Source organism: Felis catus, chromosome C2 (assembly GCF_018350175.1).
Source record: "Felis catus isolate Fca126 chromosome C2, F.catus_Fca126_mat1.0, whole genome shotgun sequence".
Taxonomy (NCBI): Eukaryota; Metazoa; Chordata; class Mammalia; order Carnivora; family Felidae; genus Felis; species Felis catus.
Window position 1 is genome coordinate 119005582 of NC_058376.1, and position 21425 is coordinate 119027006.

Genomic DNA, 21425 nt, shown 5'->3' on the forward strand with positions numbered 1-21425 from the left:
CCTTGTAAGAGAATGGTCATGTGAAGACTCACAGACATGGAGGATGACTGTGTGAAAATGGAGATAGACACCAGATGAAGTATCTTCAAGCCAAGAAAGACCGAGGATCACTAGCTGTCACCAAGCTCTAGAAGAAAATAATGGAATAGATTTCTCCTTAGTGCCCTTAGAAGGAACCAACTCTGCCATAGTTTTTAGACTTTTAGCCTCCAGAACCATGAGAAAATATCTTTCTGTTGTTTTAATCCATTCAGTTTGTGGTATTTTGCTTTGGAAACCCTAGGAAGTTGATCCAGTGGGAAAGTTATGAATTTTATCAGTTACTAAAATCCTCCTTCTGTAAACTCAAGGTAGGAAGCCAATCTTCCTGTATTGAAACGTTGTAATTATTTTTTTCTAATTTTTTAACGTTTATTTGTTATTGAGAAACAGAGAGAGACTATGAGCATGGGAGGGGCAGAGAGAGGAGGAGACACAGAATCTGAAGCAGGCTCCAGGCTCCGAGCTGTCAGCACAGAGCCCACTGCGGGCCTCGAACCCACAAACTACGAGACCACCACCTGAGCCGATGTCGGACGCCCAACTGACTGAGCCACCCAGATGCCTTGAAGTGTTGTAATTATTAACAATACTTGATACATGCTATCTGTATACATAGCATACACACACATATACACAGTACTTGTAACTAGTAATAATCTAAAAACTTGCCAAATATTTGATTTTAAGTAAAATATAGATGGTCAGAGCTATAAACTTGTTTTAATATGACAATGATTAGAGAATTTCTTAACTGCCATTTAATGTTCAAGAGGCAAAGAAACAGTTATCCAAAGACACCCTTTGATTTTCCTGGGCTAAGGGGTCATATATCACCTGCCCTAAGAGAATAAGGAAAGAACTATGGGAAAAGATCAGGCTTGGGGAAACCAACAGGTCTACTGTAGGATTCCCATCCTAATGAGCCTATCTGTAAATTGGCTATATTTTATTATTGGCCAGCACAGTAGTTTAGCAACTTTAGCAAAGGTAATGAGTGGATTATGGTCTGTGAGTGACAAGAATCACCATCAAAGAATAAAATAGAAACTAGGGCTATAATGACATAGAATAACCACCTCCTACTTCCCTGGGACCTTGAGCAAACAGAGAACCTTGCCTAAAACGAATTGTTAGTTGCAAAGCAGAGAATAATCAGAGGGCTTTATGTGAGCACTGCTAGAAATGCTGGAGAATATTTGTAAAGTGGTACACTCTCCCCCCATCTTAATACATGAAGAAGAGTGTGCAGTGTTACTTTGAATGTGGCATTTTTGTATTCAGTAACAGGTGAAGGGCTGGGCGCATTAATAAGAAACTTACCAAATGAAATGTAACAGTACTTTGATGTCTACATCTAAACAAGTATTTTGTTTCAGTCATCATTGATGCTGATATATTTCCATTATTTTAGGTCTTTAAGTTGTTTTTTCTTTTTATTTGTAAGAAAAAACTTTCAGAACTGAATTTGATAAATAATGTGATGAAGAAATAGAACCTAGTGTAGGAAGATCAGGAACCAATGACCTAAGATCTGCCCATTGAATTCATTTAGCATTTCATTGAGCCTAACCTCTCCTGTTTTGTGTAATTTGTTTCTGAGTTTGACACTTGTCTGACTCTGAGAGTGGTGACCTTTTACAGGTAAATGCTGAAGTATGAAATTCTTACTTTCTTGCCTCACCTTGGAATACACCTCAATGTGTATTTCATATTCCAGGGCTAACTTGCAAAATTAAGCTGTGGTCAGGACTGGCTGTATTCACATCCATACTTAGGAAATAGGTACTTCCATTTCCCTGTTCTACTTCCTGACCACTTTCCCCAGCAAACTTTTCCCTGGTAGAGCTCGCCTCCCTGATCTGCTTCAGAGGAATCTAACCTGAGACAGTTATATGGGTTGCATTAAAAAGACCACCCTTGTTCTTTAAATCATAAACTGGCTGTCACTACAATTCACTAATAGGAGTTTTGGCAATGTCTGAGCAGGAAAAGTGGTGTGTGGCTTCTTGTATAGTAGTAGAGAACTAATTTCAGGAGGAAAGATTCAAAAGTGGTTGAGGTGATTAGGCTTTAAAGTCGAAAGCTGAGTTCCATTTCAGTTTGTCAGCTGACTAGTGTTAAGACTTTGGATAAGTATCTTATTCCCTCCAGGCTTTAATTTCTTCATCTGTAACAGGGAGATAATAAGAATACTCACCTTCAGAGTTCACCTAAGGAGTAGTAAGATCATCACAGCAAGAGTTTATCACAGGGCTCAGCACGTGGTAAACATTCAACAAATGTATCCATTATTAATACTGGAAGTTTAGGATCATACATGAGAACTATATACTGTATAATCATGTTACAGACACACAAGGGAATCTGAGATCATTCAAATTTTATAGGCTGAGATTTTATAAGTTGTGTATTTCCAACAGTAATCCATCTTCTATAGATTGCCTATAATTTGGGGGTTGAAAACTTGTAACTTAGGAATGTTGTCTCTTACTCATTAGCACTTTATAGTTTGCAAAGTATAATCATGTATTTCTCCATTCTATGATTTGCATTAAATTTCAATTCTGTAAAATGCTATGTGTATATTACATATTAAATGGATTAACACAAAGCCAAACTGTTACATAAAGAAATTTTCGTGTAGAAATTTCATGTGAACTTCAATGAAGTACTTTAAATTTCTCCGACCTACAAAGCCATTACAATATCTGGTGACTCCAAGTGTGCAATGTTCACAGTTGTTTACCGTTCAAAATATTTCCAAATATGTATAAAATAGACCAAGATGTATTTTGCCAAGATTATTTTCCCTTGATTTTTAAAACAATGCGTATGTGTTTGTGGAAGGAATTCTATCCATAGTAGTGGACATTCAGGAGCTACTACATTTATGTTCATAGGATTTCATGCAACATTTGGTAGTGAAGACCTTATATTATACAGTCGTAAGATATAACTAATGCAATAACCTCATCCCAGGTGGCCCAGACCAATAGGTAACTTAACAGAGATACTCTTTTATCTGTATTTTAAAAAATAAATTGCATGCAAACAGAATTAGAAAAATCTGATATGGCAATACATAACAAAGAAAACAAAATTCCGAGTAATTTAATAAATCCTCAAATCCTGAAATGAACAATATCACGTGATAAAATGAAATCTTAAGTACTATTCAAAGAAGTATAGTATGGTGATCACAAGAATTATATATATGATATAATTTATGTGTATATATATATAATTTATATATAATTTTTTCACTATTGACGTTTTGTGGTACTAGAAAACTGGATTTATTATATAGAAAACTGGCTTAGGGTAGTTGCTTCAGATGATGCTTGATTTAGGAGATCACTAAAACATCCAGGGAGCCTCTTGTTTTTCCCTTTTCCCACTGTCTTCCTCTGCCTGAGCTGCACATCGTGGGCTTTAAGGGTTACATACATCTGTGTTCATCAAGGATCTTTGCATGAGAGGAAGCACAGTGCATGAGAATCAGCATACCTTGGTGGACTCTGGAGATAGATTCCCTCCATTCAAAACCTTTTCTCATATGTAAATGGAAATAATAATAGTACCCAAACCATAGGCTTGATAAGAGGATTGAATGTGTTAATTTTTGTAAGACACTAAGAACAAATTCTAGAACAGAGAATGTACTATGTAAATTTCTGTTACATAAAAGTAAATGTTCCCCAGAATCTAACCCAGTATCAGACATAGAGCAGGTACCAAATAAATGGATGATAATGGAATAAAAAGCAGGACTCCCAGCAAAATTGAGCATAACCATAGGATGATTATCATGTCTGCGCCATATTGAGAAGGTTTGAGTGAGGATATTCACATTAGGCAAGAAATTACTCACTAAATTCGCAAGAACAAATCTCTTTCACAGACAAGAAAAAGTGAACTTGTTTTGTTTCTCTAGAGGTCAGAACTAGGACCAATGGACAGAGGATAATTGGGTAATTCTGGTAATCATGTCTACCCAATAATGTAGAATAGGCTGATGTTAAGCAGCAATTCCTGTCACAAGAAACATCTAAGCCGAACATAATAGAAATTGCCACTAAAATGTGAAGTATTCTAGAAAAAATTACTAGAAAAATATATAAATCCCTAAGTAGAATTTATCTACATATTTGGTGGCATATACTGAAACACAGAATGGTTTTGCAAACTCCTGCTTCTCTTTTATATCTGTCTAGACTCTTGAATGGCATGCTGATTTTACCATCTTGTTCTCATCATGTAAAAGTTAAGAAAGAAAATCATTAGGTACTGACAATGACCAATAGACCAATGTAAGTGTCAATGCAGTGCAATTAGGTTAAGAAAGAATAAATGTGTTTTAAGATGAGTGGGAGAAGGCCCTGGCAAACTGATTTATTTCAACAAAAAATAAAATTAAAGAACAGGAAAGAAGTTTTGGCAATATAATAATTATAGCATATGTATGGTTATGTGGCCAGGGTCCCAGGTATATCTGAAATCCACATTGCCATACTTTCTTCCAACAAGAGGAGTAAAATCTTGTACCCTTGGAGGAAAACTAGTAATGGAATACATGGAGGTCAGCCTGGAGTAGAAAGGGGGATCAAAATGCTACTCTACAATTTATGCAAACTCTATAATGAAATTCAATGAGTCCTAGGGATCTAGAGCCTCTACATTCTTCTTTGGGACCCAATTCTAGTCTCTCACACTATTCTCAGACAGTCCTCTCCAATACTTGCTTAGTCATGCCATATACATGCACAAGTTAGATTCCGGGGAAAAACTACACCATTAAGGCAATGTAAACAAAACTTGCAAGTCCCTTGTCCCATGACTACTCCCTGCTGTCTGGAAAATCTCTGCATAGAAAATTTTATTTTTAACCTGACTTCCAAAACATGTCACTGAAGATATGCTATACACAAACCAGTTCACCATTTCATCTTCCAGCTTTGGGAAGAAAAGGGAGGGCTCAGAAAAACAACTTTGAACTCATCTCCCAAGTAAAAGCACTAAAAGGATGATTTTCACTTGCTACATGTGCTGGTTTGCTCTGATTTTTGTGTACTTCCTTTGGGAGACTGCTAATCATTTGTAAATTGCCTCTTATAAAATTGCTTTCTATATTTAAATCTTGAGTTTTTTTTTCATAAATGTGCAGGTATTAAGCACATTTGAAAGCAGCATAAAATGATGCTGACTTGATCAACTAACCAACTTTTTAATAAGTAGTGCAATGTAACAAAATATTCCACCAATCCCATGTTGACATGCTTGTTGGATACATTTAATTCCCTTTTATATGATCTGGCTATATCTACTCAGAAAATTGTACAAATAATTTAAGTATTATTCAATTACTCAAGAAATACTATTTAAATAACAAAAGCCAAAATATATGTTTACCATATTTCTAGTTTGCAAGTGATATCCAGATATTTGCTTAACTGTGTATGTACAGCTATGGCTATTTTTCTTGGAAAGCATTGTTTTACTTAGCATGGATTTTCTACTTAAAAGCACTATAGAAAGGTGAACTTCCTAATGCATACATATATCAATGGGTGTGAAAAACAGCAATGATAATAAAAGGGAAATTTATTAAGTATTATCCACTAGGCAATTGGGGTTTGCAAACCCCAATTTTGGACACTTTGTCCAAAACCCATGCCTACTCTGAGATATATTCCTCAACCTCAAATACAGACGAGCTTCTTTCTAAAAATTTCATTTTAAACAAGTTGTTCAAAAATAAAAATGTATTTTCTCACAATTGTATTGAAAATAGTCATCATCACAAAAAAGAAAAAAAAAGTCACCAGGTATATCTTTAGGCATAAGAAGCACACACAATTAATTGCATTTCTACTAACTAACGATTTTGCAGAAACCAAAATTAAACACAATACCATTTATAACAGCTACAAAGAAAATAAGATACTTAGGCACGCAGTTCATAACACATACAAAGAATCTGTATTCTGAAAATTACAAAATGCTGAAAGAAATCAAAGGTGATCTAAATCAGCATGACATGTCAATGTACTGAAAACCTCAACATAATTAAAATGTCAATTCTCCCATAATGATTTATAGTTTTAACACAATTTCTATAAAAACTCTGACAAGATTTACTTTGAAGATATAGGCAAAATTATTCTGAAATTTATATTAAAAAGCAAAGTAACTATTAAAGCTTTAATTGTTTAGCATGGTTAAATAATTTGTGTAGGGGGTGGAGAATAAAAGGGTAGGAATCAGTTTATCTGATTTCAAGACTTACTATTCACCTATAGAAATAAGGATTGTGTGGAAGGATAGATGTATAGATCAATGGAACAGAACAGAGAACACAAAAATAGACCTACAAGAAAATACTTAACTGATTTAACAAACATGCAAAAACAATTCAATGGAAGAAGGATAGCCTTTTCAACAAATGGTAAGAGAACACTGAACATCCATAGGCAAAGAAAATGAATGCTAGCCTCAGTCTCATACCTTATACAAAATTTAATGAAAAATGGGTAACAACTTAAATGTGAAATGTGAAACTATAAAAATACTGTTGGGAAAAAAAAGAAAGATAGAAAATTGCCAAGATCCAGAGCTAGGCAACTGATTTTTGGGCATTACAAAAAAAAAAAAAAAAACATGTATGGTTCAAAATAAAAATCTGACAAATTGGATTTCATCGAAATTAAAAATATTTGGTCTGTGAAAGACTCTGCTAAGAGGATATAAAGACAAACTCCCTACTTGGGAAATATTTACAAGGCATATGTTATGCACTGTATATTGTATCCCCTCAAATTTCCATGTTGAAGCCCTAATCCCCAGTGTAGTATATTTGGAGCTGAGGCCTCTAAAAATTGTTTAAGGTTAAAATGAGGTCATTAAGATGGAACCCTCATCCAACAGATTCATGTATTTGTAAGGACAGACATCAGCTATGTGAGAACACAGTAAGAAGGTGGCAATCTGCAACCCAAGAAGAGCTCTCGGACATCGAACCCTATTGTCACCTTGATCTTGGACTTTTCCTGGACAAATGCAAGAAAGTAAATTTCTGTTGTTTAAGCCACCCAGTCTGTGGTATTTTGTTTCGGCAGCATGAATTGACTGACATACCATATGTGGGACAAGAACTCTCAAGGTTTGACATAAAACTATCCAATTAGAGGGCGCCTGGGTGGCGCAGTCGGTTGAGCGTCCGACTTCAGCCAGGTCACGATCTCGTGGTCCGTGAGTTCGAGCCCCGCGTCAGGCTCTGGGCTGATGGCTCAGAGCCTGGAGCCTGTTTCCGATTCTGTGTCTCCCTCTCTCTCTGCCCCTCCCCCGTTCATGCTCTGTCTCTCTCTGTCCCAAAAAAATAAATAAACGTTGAAAAAAAAAATTAAAAAAAAAACTATCCAATTAGAAAATGAATAAATGGCATTACTTATTTCAAGGAACATAAAGATGGCAACTAAACTCATGAGCAAAAGTTCCACATCTTTAGCCACTGGAAAAAAATTGCGTATTAAAACCACAGTAAGATATTGTTACACACCTATCAAAATGGTTAAAAAAAAAAAAAACAGACAACAGTGATAATACCTAATGCTGACGACTATGCAAATAAACTGGAATACTTGGTGGGAGTATAAAATGGTACAGTTACTCCAGAAAACATTTGGAAGCTTCTTATAACACTAAGCATACAATTATTATATGACCCAGTCATTGCATTCCTGGACATTTATCCCAGAGAAATGAAAACTCGTATTAACACAAAAACCTGAACATTAATGTTTATATTAGCTTTGTTTTCAATAGCCCAAAACTAGAATCAGCCTAACTGCCCTTCAACAGAGGAATGGCTAAGCAGACTTTGCTGCACACACACCATGGAATACCACTCAGTAATGAAAAGGATGGACTCTTGGTATATGCAACCACTAGGATGAACTTCAGAGAATTTTGCTGAGGTAAAACAGCTAATCCTAAAATGTTATATATTGTAGGACTTCATTTATACAACATTTTGAAAGGATAGAACTTTAGAAATAGAGGACAGATTGGCGCTTTCCTAGGTTTAGGTGGGTGTGGTTATAAAAAGACTACAGGGATCCTTGCAGTGAAAGAACTATTCTGTATATTGACTGTGATACTGGTGAATACACAAGCCCACCTATGAGATACACTTTTCTAAAATGAAACCTCACGCGCGCGCTCGCGCACGCACACACACACACACACACACACACACACACACACAAACGAGTACAGGTAAAACCAGAGAAATCTGAATAAGATCAATGGATTGTATCAATACCAATATCCTGACTTCAATATTAGTTTTATAAAATTGTATCACTGAGGAAACTGGATAAAACGTACATGAGATATCTCTGTATAATTCTGTGTAACCGTAGATGAACCTATAATTAGTTAGCCCCATAAAAATTCTAGTTTAAAACCTCAAGGGAAAAGAAAATTGTAAACCAGTTGACTGTCTTCCAATAATAGAATAGTGATGTATAATCTGACACCTATCTATACCATGGATGTTTATGTTGTAATTAAGTGAATGAGTTAGAGGTCTTCCTCCAAGTGATTTGGTGAAATTTCATGAAACATTGCTAAGTATAAAAAATAAAACATAAATTAATGTATACAACAGTTCCATATTCATAAAACAATAACATGTATATAAATATGTAACTGACTATATGAGGATAAAAAAGCTTTCAGAATAATACATCAGGTGACTGACATTAGTTTTCGGGCGGAGATGGGGAGAAGAGCAAACAAAAGTATGCAGTGGGCCAATTCCAGGTACCACATTTTCCACAAGATTGGAAAAGCTAGCAAGTGTGCATCAGTCGACGTCGTCTCTTCCTCCCTCCCACCCCGAAATATAATAAATCTCCCAGAAACTCACCCAGAGTTATGCATCTCACTTACACATCTCACCCATCAGAACGGGGTCATACGGCCACCCTTAGATTCTGGAAAGGTAGGTATTTTTAAACAGACACATTGCTATCACATGCAAATTAGGGTTATATTAGCTTTCTTAAGTGGAATAAAAATTAACTAAACAACCAGCAATACCTAGCAATATAAGTAAACATATATACCAAATGAGATAATAAAGATCATACGCTCATAAATGCACACAATATTCACAAAGTAACTACTCAACCAGCGCCTGTGTCTCCATTTGTAAATTAATGGGTATGGTTTTCCATGATCACTGATGTTTTCAAGTTATTGACAAGAATCAACATGTTGATTATTCACATTAATTCTCTTTAATTTGGGTAAAACACATGTAATTAATATCTATGCAAAAAGATCTACTTATACAAACATAGAACTATATATACACTCAGGGTCTGAATGAAACATAGAAATAATTCGTTAAAATATAAAAAAATTAAAAAGATACATGACCAATATGTCTATTCTCTAACATCATATATGTGTCACATAAAAATATCTGCATTAGTACATCCACTAATAAATTCTGAGGTAAGTAAAAACCTACTTGAGAAAGCAGTGATTAAAATGCAGAACATTTTTTCTCTCATAGAATTGACTTTATAGTGTAGGGAGTGGAGGGAAAAAAATGCCATGTAAGTATAGATAAGCTGTTAAGAGCCACAAAGAAGAGATAAAGCAGAGTCAAGGGGACTTCTGAAAGAGGGTGACTATCTCAGTGTGGTTCTTACACGGCCTAAAGCACCCGTGGGAGTGACAATTATCTGGGGACAGTGCTCCAGGTAAAGGAAAATCCGGGAAAGCCTGCAGCAGTTAAGTGCCCCATATGCAAACAACAACAAAAGGTCACTGAGGCTGGAATGTAATGTGGAGAGAATGTAGTGGGAGAAGGTAAAATCAAAGAGGTAGTAGGGGGTAGATACGGTAAAGCCACTAGGCCATGATTAGAAAGGTTTCTTTTTGTTCTTAGTGCAATGAGAAGTCATTGAAAGGCTTTGAGCAGAGGAAAGATCTGCCATTTTTTTCCCAAGGATTTTTCCGGAGGCTGTGCCGAAAATAGACAGCAATGGAGCAATAGTAGACTCAGGCACCTGTTAGGGGGAAATGTAGTAATCAGAGCAGGAGATACCAGCTTTCCCTAGAATGGCAGCCATAGAAGGAGCAAGAATTTATGAGAATCTGTATATATTTCAAAGGTAACAAGAGATAGAGTTCATGTGTCTTTATGAGAAAAAAAAATCAAAGATGACCATATAAATAGATGCTGTGATAAAAAGTTTATGCAACTCAATCCAGTAAGCACAAAAAACGGAGTGCATATGTCAAGGTCCTCTCAAGAAATATCAATCTATTCTGCAAGTTTAACAGGAAGACATTAACGAAGAGAAGTCATTCCTTATGGAACTGATAAGGGCTACTGAAAACCCAGAAACGAGCACCAGTAACAAGCTGTTATCAGATCTGGGTCTCTGGGTCTGAGTAAGAGAAAGGAACAGTGTTACCAAAGAAAGCAGCGGTGAGAATTGAAGCCATGGAGAAGGAAACCCATTCCTCTTTCCTTCCTTTTACAGAAGCTTCCATCGCAGTGGTATGGGACCACTGTGAAAGACGTAGCTGCAGAAGGAGGGGTAAAGGGAAGAAATATCGCAACTTACTTTCTCTCAGCTTTCTAATCTACCTATAGTCCCTGTTGCTAAATTCATTGAGAAGCTAATTAGCTAGGGAACATGGGTGGGCATCAAGAAGAGGTTAGAGTGGTTCTGACAAGAGGTGGCAGGGGGTAGGGGGGGATGGAAGATAACCAGTAAAGAGGGTACAATAAGCTTTATCTTCGGGGTCATCAAGTAAGGGGCCACAAATGCAGGAATATTGGTAGTTTCTTAATTAGTGAGTACATATTTATAAGGTGATAAGGAGGTAAGAGTCATGGTTAATCCACTACATCCACTTGGAAGAGAACAGAGAATAATCTTTCCACTGACATATGATAGCATTCTGTTTCATCAGAGCCTGACCCAAGTATGTGGCTGACTCAGCACATTTCCTTCTTTTTACAAATTTTATTAATTTTTGATATTGCATAGCATTCATTAATACCTTCTCAATTGAAAACATTCAAAGCCCCTGTCAACTGAGCTCCAATTCAGATCCCCCAACTGCAACTATTTTTATAAGCATGCTAATGTATACTCTCAGCCCTTGTGCTAATATATTTAAATAAATGTATGCATAGTCAAAAGAAACTATATCTGTATCTATATATTAAATGAGCCACCCAGCCCTGACTTCTCTCCTAAATTGAGACATTTGCATCTCACTAACTAGTAAACATCTCCACTTGGGTAGCTAATAGGCCCTCAACCTTCTGACTAGCCCTCATTCCTTTGATTCTTTCCTTTTTTTTTTTTTTTTTTTTGAAATCACTGGGAAAATGAGCAGAAAGCTCAAGTCTTTAAAAGATTAGCATTCATCAGAAGTGTTTTTTTATTAAAATCCTTTTATTTCTAATCAAGGGAGCATCAAATATCAGGTTTTACCCGCACTGGTTTCTCAGTCCTGTACTGGTGAAGGTTCCACATCAATCATTGGAGAGGTCCAAGCAGAGACTTGAGAGATTCCTCCACCATAAAACAAAACAGGTGACAAAGAGGCCTGTCCAAAGACAGCTCGAACAGTATTAAACAATGAAGGAATGAATGGAAAGAAAAAAAAAAAAAACTCCACCCTCTCCATTCCATATTGTTTTATTTCCTCATCAAAATTTATTTTAATTTTCTTTAATGTTTATTTATTTTTGAGAGAGAGAGAGACAGAGCATGAATGGGGGAGAGTCAGAGAAAGAGAGGGAGACACAGAATCCAAAACAGGTTCCAGGCTCTGCGCTGTCAGCACAGAGCCCAACGCGGGTCTCGAACTCATGGACCGTGAGATCATGACCTGAGCCGAAGTCCGACACTTAACCAACTGAGCCACCCAGGCGCCCATTCCTTATCAAAATTTAAATAAACATTCTTAACAGGATGAAGTAGCTTGGGTACTGAGGAAATAGAGCCCATCTGTGCTAGAATGTTTCAGGCACACTTGGAGGGGGTGCTCAAATATTCACCGATATAAAGTGTCATCCCACGGAAAATGTACAGACAAGGTCTCTCCTCCACAATTTTGTCCAAGTGTCCCTGACACACAACTAGAGCAGAAAAGATAGATCCGTGGAACAAAAAGGACTCACAGCAGACCCTATGGTGTGTAGGAATTTTATACATGATACAGTACAAACTGTATTCTGGGAAATCTAAGACAATGTATTGTATTTTTATTTAAACCAATTATCACTGACACATTTTAATGAGATAATACAAATAAACCACTTATTATTCTGAGTGGCATACGAATAGAGCCTGGTTATTCTCGTCATTAATGTGAAAATTAATTAATTTAGGTAATTACCGTACATTTCATACTTTTTGCCTAAAAAATAAAATCCCGAGCATAGAATTAATAATTATCTTCATCCTTTTAAAAAATTAGATGTCCTCCTCAGCATAATAATGAACAAGCTTTGCCTTTTTTCAAAACTAATTAAGAGTCACATTACAAGGATTCAGATTATATTTGAATTTTATTTGAGGTGACACTGCGTGTCCTCAAAGTGCATTTTTAAAGATGCAATAATGAAATGCCAACAAATTAAGAGTAATGGCTAATTGCTATTGACTAACCTAGGAAACGTTCCTATTAAGAGTATTTCTAAATTCTACACTGAAGATACAAAAATATAAAGAACCAAGAACTGCTTCGGTTATCTCAGAATACAAACAGTTTTTATAGATAGAAAGAACACAAATTGCATCTTTAAACTGAAGTCAAGGGATAAGTGTTGAGATTTTTAAAAGAAACTGTGCAACAAGCCACGCCATAAAAATGTGGGGCTGGCAGCTCGCTGTAAATTTGTCTGGCAGTTATGTCTGTAATCCTAAATCCAAGTTACTGAAACCCTGTAATACAATAATAATAAAAGCAATGCAGCGTGAGCACAAGGCCTGTCAGATTTATGACGAGACGGTGTCTTCCATGAAAGGAACACACCAAATCAAATTAGTGGAGGAGAGATTAATAGAATTTCATCAGTTTCTAGCATGGAGACGCTAAGCTGCCTCATAAATTTCCTGTGTCCTGAAAGGCAATGGCTTGAGCCCTTTCGAAGCCAAGCACATAAAAGACCACCACAAGTGGCCTTAGCTGTTGTGAGGTAAAGTTATTCTATGAGTCCTTAGTTGAGCAAGGGTTGGGGAGCAAGTCTCACAGACAACATCACTACCAGAGGGGCAGTATATCATGGTGGCTACAAGGCTGGACTTCAGAGCCAGATTGCTGGGCTTTGAATTCCGGTTCCTTCACCTACTAACTCAAGGACCTAAGGGAGTTTCTTAGCATCTCTCATTTGTAAAGTGGGTATAATAATAGTATAATGCTGATAGAGTCGTGGAGATTAATATAGTAAGTGCATTAGAAAGGTCCTCGTAAGGTAGTTAATGTTACCAGCTATTACGTTCCAGCACCATCTAACCCCTAGCTGAAGGATGCGGCTGATGAAGTAAAGACAAAAGGAAAAAAAAAAAAAAAAAACAAAATGGAGTTCTACAGTCCAGACTTGACTAAGGACGGGAGACATCAAGGTCTCCTTTAAGAAAGGATTTTCTATCACTGTCAGAAGTGTGGCTTTAGGAAATTCTAAGTTTCCTATGGTTAGCATTCAAGCAAAGGTTAGTTGATGCTTTATGGAGACAAAATAAGCATTAGAGGTTGGCCTAAAGATCTCCTTTGTCTCCTTCAAAGCAAAGAGTTACAATAATAAAGACTTACATTTAAAAAAAAAGGAGGATTATGGGCTACTTAGGAGTTAATCCCTCCAACAGAAAATCCCAACTCTGCTGGGTTTTTTAACTGTCTATTTTACTTAGTTAACACTACCCTGCCTTCGAAGGCATGGGGTCTGCTTGTTTGGGTTTTGTTTGTTTCACTTAGAATTATTGAAATTCGTTTGTTGTGACAATTTTAAAACTAACATGAGGTAACTCGAGAACGCAAGGGATTTTCAAAGACATCACAGCACCAAATATTTGTACCTTTGGTCTAAAATTGCCTATTGCCAAATTGCTGCGATTTTTATGATGCTTCCCCATTTAGGGAAGAAGAAAAAGAAGCTGAGTGTACCTTTTCCCATGCAAAGGTGCAAAAGACAGAGATGTAAAAATGAGTCATGACCTAAGATAAAACAGCCAAACGAATTAACAGCATTATAAAGATCTACCACAGAGGTTATTCCTCGAGAGCCATACTGTCTTGGCCTGTTCTTATTTTTCAGCTAAAATTAAGATTGCTTCAGGGCACACCATACTTCTTTGTGCCTCGCTCAGTGGCTAGCACAGAACTGCACCTCTCTTCACCGGCATTCATTCTCTGCATGATCACAGCTGGTCTAGTCTTAAAAACGCCTTCTATTTGATTCAGACACTTCTATATTCCTGCCCTCTCTCCTAACTTGAGTCATATATCCAGCTGCCGACTCATTTAACTATCCAATATGCCTCAGAACATGCTCAAGTGAACTCCCGACTTTAAGCTCTGTAGTGGACTTCAAGGTCCAATGTAGTTGGTGCTCTATCCGGTGACCCTAAGATTCCTCTTGTTTTCTGTGCCAATCCCTCAAGCTTTGACATGCTTTGAGTCTAATAGACTGTACTTGTAACCTTCTGTTTTGGCTGCCCAGGCTGCTGTAACAAACTACCAGAGATTAGGTGGCTTCAATAACATTAATTGTTTTTTTCTCTCACTTCTAGAGGCTGGAAAGTTTAAGATCAAGATGCCAACTGATTCGGTTCCTAGTGAAGACCCTCTTCCTGGTTTGCAAATGGCTGCCTTTCTTCAAAGTCCTCACACAGTGGAGAGAGCGATCTCTTTCTCTCCCTCTTATAAAACCACTAATCCCATCAAGATGGTTCCACTCTAATGAACTCATGTAACACTATCTCCCAAAGGCCTCATCTTCAAATACCATCACATTAGGGGTTAGGGTTTCAACATATGAATTTGGTAGGGGGAAGCAAAATTCAGTTCTTACGACCTTCTTTAAAAGGATAGCCCTTGGGCTACTGGAACTGCCTAGACGTCACAGGGAACCAGAAATGCCTGTGAGTTTATGCTTCTCTCCCCTTACCCCAGAAGATCATACCCAAACAGTCTTAAGGCAGGAAAAGCTCTGAGATGCAATTTATTCTCCAGAGCTCCTTTTGGATCATACATAGTCTAGGACTTAGCCTTTCATGGCATCCTTACTTGGCTTTCTCTGCTTCCCTTTCCTACTGCTCCTACTCTCTTAACAGTCTCTCTTGTGATTTCCTTAACAAATCACTTGCACACAACTCTTAATTTCAAGAATGGCTTCAAATCTCAGATGCCACCTATAACCTTTTCCTCTCCCAAAGGCTCCTTCACCAGTCCTTCTCCCTCAACAGCACCACCCGGTTCTCAGCCCTCAGACCTTGTCATCATGCTTGATTTCTGTTTTTCTCCACTTTACACATAATCTATCAGACAGTCTTCCTGGCTCTACCTTCAAATTATACTCAGACACTGGCCGTTTCACAGGACCTTCACTATTACTCTCTTAGTTAGGAGATAATACAATTACTATTTTTGAGAGCAAAAGGGAGTGCTACTAATAATTATGCAGCGATGACAGGTACAAACTAGGACACTTCCCAGCAAATGGGACATATGGTTCCCTTTAGCCCTATCTACTATCTCTCCCATTTGGACAACTGCAAAACCTATTTGTCTACAGACTTGACATATATCTATTCTCTAAATAGTAGCAAAAGTGACATTTTTAAAATGCAAATTAGTCATGCCACTCCCCTGGTCAAAAATCTTCCAAAGTCTTCACATCACATTATAATAAAATCCAAACTCTTTACCAATGTGTAAAACGCCCCATATGACTTGGCATCTAGGACATAGTGATTCCACAAGTCCATAGGTTATGCAATGCCCACAAGTATAGCTACCATTCGTCACTGTACAAACACTATTACAAAACCATGGACTACATTCTCTATGATATACCTTTTATTCCTGGGACTTATTCATTCCATAACTGGAAACCTGTACCTCACTTCCCTTCATCCATTTTGCCCATTTCTCCCACCTCTTGCATCTTTGGGGAAGATGTGGAGAAAGAGGAACGCACTGTTGGTGGGAATGTAACTTGGTACAGCCACTATGGAAAACAGCATGGAGGTTCCTCAAAAAATTAAGAATAGAAATACCGTAAGATCCAGTAATTTCGCTGTTGGGCATTTACCCAAATAAATGAAAATAGTTCAAAAAGATATACGCACCCCTACAATTAATGCAGCATTATTTACAATAGCCAAGATATGGAAGCAACACATCAATATGTAAATGGATAAAGAAGATACGATATACATATACATATATATATATGTATATAATATATATATACATACACAGACACAATGAAATACCACTTACTCTTTGATGTTCTTTTAATACTCCAGGTACATTCAAGACCCAAATAGCCCCATGTCTTGATTACTTACTCCTCTCAGAGTTCTATTAGGCTGTGTAAGATATCACCTGTCCACTTGACACATTGACCCTCTTCTCTGCTCTGCATTACATTGTAGCAGGTTGTTTTTTTTTTAAGCTTTATTTATTTATTTTGAGAGAGAGACCGCAAGTTTGGGAGGGGAAGAAAGAGGGAGAGAGAGATAATCCCAAGCAGGTTCCCCACAATCAGTGCAGAGCCCAATGCAGGGCTCGAACTCACGAACCATGAGATCATGACCTGAGTCTAAAACCAAGAGCTGGATCCTCAACCAGTTGAGGCCTCAACCAGGCACCCCAGAAGTTATCTTTTTTAAGTTCATCTATTTATTTTTGAAAGAAACAGAGCATGAGCAGGGGAGGGGCAGAGAAAAAGGGAGAGGGAGAAGTAGGCTCTGCACTGTCAGCTGACTTCATCAGCACTAGCCCGACCTAGGGCTCGAACTTGAACCGTGAGATCATGACATGAGCTGAAGTCAGACACTGAACGGACTGAGCAACCCAGGCATCCCTATGCACTAACCTATCTGTTTTACACATGCATATAAATATTTCAAAAGATGGAAGTTGAATCCCTAAGTTATTAGACACTGAGGTAAGTATACCCATCCCATAGTTTAGATGCTATATTCTACTAAGATGTACTAAGATGTATTCTACTGGTTAAATACCCATCCCCATCTTGATTTTTCTTCTATTTTACACAATACGTAAATATAAAGAACGAAGTAAAATAAAGAACAAAATCGACTCTCACTGTAGTGAAAACAATCTAGATACATAGGGAGTAAAATATGAAAATCTTTTATTTTATTTTTTCTCTTTTTTTTAATAAATTTTTTTAACGTTTATTAATTTTGAGACAGAGAGAGATAGAGCATGAACGGAGGAGGGTCAGAGAGGGAGACACAGAATCTGAAACAGGCTCCAGGCTCTGAGCTGTCAGCACAGAGCCCGATGCGGGGCTCGAACCCACGAATTGCAAGATCTTGACCTGAGCTGAAGTTGGACGCTTAGCCGACTGAGCCACCCAGGTGCCCCTGAAAATCTTTATTTATGTCCCAAACCTCCAAACACCCTGAGGAAGAAGTCACTGTGAATAGTTTGGGGTAATGCTTGTCTTTTTCTTCTGTATTTGTGTGCGTGTGTATACATGCATATATTTATTTACTTAAATGATATCATACTGCTGCACCGAGGTGGCTCGGTTGGTTAAGAATCAGGCCCTTGATTTTGGCTCAGGTCATGATCTCACATTACTGAGATCAAGCCCTGCACCGGGCTCCAAGCTCCAAGCTCAGCATGGAGCATGGAGCCTGCTTGGGATTCTCTCTCTCTCTCTCTCTCTCTCTCTCTCTCTCTCTCTCTCTCTCTCTGCTCCTCTGAGGCTTGCACTCTCACTCTCTCAAAATAAACAATCATCTTTAATAACTAAGTAAAAAATGACATCATACCATATGTTTATGTTAGCATAGAGTTCCTCTTTAATTATAATGGCTGTTTTATATATTCCATAGCATATATGTACTACAATTTTCCCTAGCCCTCTTTGATTGGCTTTATGCAATTTCCAATTTATAACTATGTTAAGAAATTTTTGCAACAAATATCCATGTAGATAAGTCTTTGCACCTATGTGTCTTCATGTGTAAGTTTCATAAAAGAACAAGTTCCGAGTGAACTGCTGTATTCAATTCTTCTTTTGATATATTCTGCTCACTTGCTCTCCAAGATTGCCCCAATTTACATCCCAATTTACACTAAGAGTACGTAAGAATAACACCTATTTCTTCAGTAGATACTGTCAATATTTTAGATTTTTTCCTACATAGTGGTTAAAAACCAATGTTTTATGGCTGTTTTAATTTGCATTACTCAGTCAAAAGTCCTCAGTTGACATCTTTAAAAAACAAAATATGATTCATTGATGTTATTGTGATACTAACATATTTAAACTTAGCCCCCCCCCTTTTTTTACACTATTTGCCTCCTTGATTTGTTTTTCTTTTCACCTGATACTTTCTTGCCTATAGTAGTTTTGAAAGCATTTTCTTACTTCAACTTCCAAGTCTTCATTGTATATTAGATATATAATATCTATGCTAATATTAAACTTTTAGGTATTTAATATGCACATGTACGCTTGATTTTTACTTGCAATGTCTGGAATTAATCAGTACTAATCACTGTTTCCCATTAAAGATGATACACTTAATTATGATTTTCCCCACCCATCTCCTCCATGGTGAAATCCTTTTACTTTGAAAAACTTTATTTCAGAGAAGATGCAGTATTCAAGTTGAGGTAAAACTTCCAGTTAAATGAGTAGATCGTAAATGTACAATTTAATAAGTTTTTTCAAGTTTATTTATTTATTTTGAGAGAAAGACAGTGCACGTGAGCAGGGGAAGGACAGAGAGAGAGGGAGAGAGGGAAAGAGAGAATTCCGAGCAGGCTGTGTACTCACTGTGGGTCTTGATAGCAAGAACTGTGAGATCGTGACCTGAGCCGAAACCAAGAGTCAGAAGCGTAACCGACTGAGTCACCCAGGCGCCCCTAACAAGTTCTGATGAATGCAAACAGATGTATAACCACCACCTCAAAGTGCAGAACATTTTTATCACTTCAGAAAGTTCCCTTACACTCCGCTTAAGTCAACCACAAAATGCTCAGGCCACCACTATTTTCATTTCTGTCACCAAAGATCAGTTTCATCTATTCTTGAAATTCATTTCAGTGAAATCATAAGGTATGTACCTTTTACTCCATATCATTTAATTCAACATTAAGTTGTGAGGATTCATCTATTGTTAATTATGTCACCAGTTTATTCTCTGCATTGCTGAACAGTATTCCATTACACGGATATACTTCAATGCTTTCATCCACCTTCCTGTTGATGGACATTTGAGATGCTATCAGTTATTAGCTATTATGAATTACGAAGACATGTGAAAGCCTTTCTGAGGGCATATGTTTTTATTCCTCTTAAGCAAATACCCAGGAAAACACACCATAATATGGAAGAGGTATATTAACTATTAAACTTTAAATAAACAAACAAAAAACACAAGAGCACCTGGGTGTCTCAGGTGGTTAAGCAGCCCATTCTTGATTTTAGCTCAGTTCGCGATCTCACTGTTTGTGACACTGAACCCTGCGTGGGGCTCTATGCTGACAACATGGAACCTGCTTGAGTTTCTCTCTTTCCCTCTCCCTCTGCCCTTACCCAGCTCACCCTCTGTCTCTCAAAATAAAAAACAAAAATACCTGTCAGGTTTTCAAAGGAGTTGTGATTTAATACTGTTATCAACAACGTTTGAGAATACTAGTCGGTGCGTATGCCCATTAACATTTTCACTTCTCAGTGTTTTTTATTTCTTTTTCAGTCTTTTTTATACATTCAAATGAGTGTAAAATGCTGTCACACTGAGGTTTTATATTTGCATTCTCCCTTTCAGTAATGATGCTGAGAAATCTTGAGGTGCTATTGGCCATTCATATTTTTATTGTTAACTCTAGTCACATTTTTTGTCCCTTTGGTCTGTGTGTCTTTTTCTTATTGATTTACAAGTGTCATTTGTATATTTTGAAAACAAATTTCTTTAAATACACATATGCAAATATTTTCTCGCAGTCTATAGCTTGCTTTTTCATTTTTTTTCTTTTTTTTTCTTTTAATTTTTTTAACGTTTATTTATTTTTGAGACAGAGAGAGACAGAGCATGAACGGGAGAGGGTCAGAGAGAGGGAGACACAGAATCTGAAACAGGCTCCAGGCTCTGAGCTGTCAGCACAGAGCCGGACGCGGGGCTTGAACTCACGGACCACGAGATCATGACCTGAGCCGAAGTCGGCCGCCCAACCGACTGAGCCACCCAGGCGTCCCTACCTTTTCATTTTTTTAATGGTGACTTATGAAGAGTAGAAACTTTAACAAACCCAGAACAACCGAAACAACTATAACATTGTAACTCAACTGTACTTAAATGTGAAAAAAAAACCTAAAAATTTTAAAAGGACTTCTAATGTAAAAGGAAGAACAGTTCAATGAATAAAGCTAAAACCAGTTGTTATTTTAAATGTACATACTAATTATTAGATGAAGTACATAGCCCAAACTTCAATTATATGCTATTCATAAAAGGTAACAATGAGATTCATGGCAAAACTGCACTCAGAGCCATATTCGTTATCGTCAATTTGTATATTGTTTGAAAAATAAAAATCAATGCAAATAAAAACTCCAATTTAATATATTTTTCCGTAACAGTTTTTTTTTTCTTTTGAGCATAGTACTTATTGTGCCCTTGTGAAGAAATCTTGCCCACCCAAAGTTCACAAATATATTCTATATTTTCTTCTAGAAGCTTTATTACATTAGTCTGTAATCCACTTCAAATTAATTTCTGTGTATGATGTCAAGTAGGAGTCAAAGTTCATTTTTACCCATATGGATATACAGTTATTCCAGTATCATTGGGAGTCATTTTCAACTTTTCAAGAGTTTGACATAGTGATTAAGAGTGCATATTCTGGCCTCAAGTAACTTCTGTTTACTTAAACCAGTTTCCATTACTATCTACTTATAGGACATTATGACTATATCAAATTTCTATGTATCTCTTAGCTCATCCTTAAAGTATGGATAATAATAGCACATATTTATGAGTTTTATCTTTTTTTATTCAATATTGGAGATTAAATGCTCTAAGATGTATAAAGTTCCTCACATAAAAGTTGGTATATAGTAACTTTCGAGA